Below are 1,340 nucleotides of genomic sequence, written 5' to 3'. Positions count from 1 at the left end.
GGTGATTTGCCTCTTGTTCCCCAGCAGCTGCTGACCAGCTCCCTCCGGTGGGCTGGGGGCCGGTGCTGCCATCGAGGCCCGGCACGGTGACGGCACAGAGGACGGGTGGGTGCCGGCCCGGAGCAGGAAGCCGGCGGCCTCGCGATCACGCAGGGGCACAGACCTCTTAGTTTCTGTGCTTCTTCCAAGGCCGAGCTTGGAGTCCCACGCGGAGGGGAAACGGCCCGCGGGCGAGCATCTGGAGGCCAGAAGGCTTTTAAGGCCTCGCGCTTGCGAGGGAGTCGGGAGGGGCCGGGTCTGGGTGCCCATTCCCAAGCTCTGTGTGGCTTCCCACGGCCACAGCGAGCCTGGGGCCGTCCCTGTCCCTGTCCTGGCTTGGGCCGCACCCCCCTGGTGGCAGGACCTTCTTCTTTGCCTTGGAGGGCGGGCCTTTCGCATCTGCCGCCCGCACAGCCTGCCCAGGCCCCGGCTCAGGCTGTGGCCTCGTCACCCTCGCGTTTCTCACGTCCCCGATGCCACTGTGCCGAAGCAGCTTAGCTTCGGGTGTTGGCCGGTCCCCCAGGCTCGGGGTTAAGTAGGGTCAGCTGCGGGGTGTGGCAGTCTGGCAGGGTCGTGTGCTGACATGGGTCTGTAGTTGCTCGAGGCTGAGGAGGGCCAGCCCGGGGCCCCGCAGTCACCCCCGGGCAGCCTCGAGGAGCCTCGTCCTCAGGCGCGGGCACAGTGGTGCCCTGCTTCAGAGAAGGAAGCTTCTTGCTTCCTCGTGCACGTGATTCTTTGGCCGAAGTCTTCTAAGATCAGTGGGAAGGGCCCCTACATGTCTGAGGAAGCTGGGGTGACTCTATGGCGACTGCTACCAAAATAGCACCCCACTAATACGAAGTCACAGGAAACACCCATGACAGGGTCACAGCCACGCCCACACATATGGGACTATTTACCAAGCATCTGTCGCGTGCCAGGCCCCAGGGGGCCACGTCCCCGAGGACCCAGGTCAGGGGGGTTTCACCCCCGCTGTGTAGAAGAGCCGGTGTTGGTGAGACGGTCACACAGCTCGCCCTGAGATTCACATTCAAACCTTCGTGACAACCGGAAGCTTGGACTTCCCGGAACCTCTGTCTCCCGAGGTCTCAAGCGAAGGAATTACCCAAGCTGGCCAAGCCCTTTCTCAGGGAGCGTTTTTCCCTGAAACACAGTTTGGATGTCATCGGCTCCCACCTCGGGCGCTTGGTGGTGGCTCCCCTTTCTTGGCGGTTCTGTTGGATGGCTGGAGTGACAGATGACTTGGGACGCTGAGGCTGCTCGTGGATCCGGCCCTCGGCAGGAGGGCTGCATGGCGGAGG

The sequence above is a fragment of the Pteropus vampyrus genome, unplaced genomic scaffold (assembly GCF_000151845.1).
Source record: "Pteropus vampyrus isolate Shadow unplaced genomic scaffold, Pvam_2.0 Scaffold364, whole genome shotgun sequence".
Lineage (NCBI taxonomy): Eukaryota > Metazoa > Chordata > Mammalia > Chiroptera > Pteropodidae > Pteropus > Pteropus vampyrus.
The sequence above is the reverse complement of the archived record's forward strand: the minus strand, read 5'-3'. Positions refer to the sequence as shown.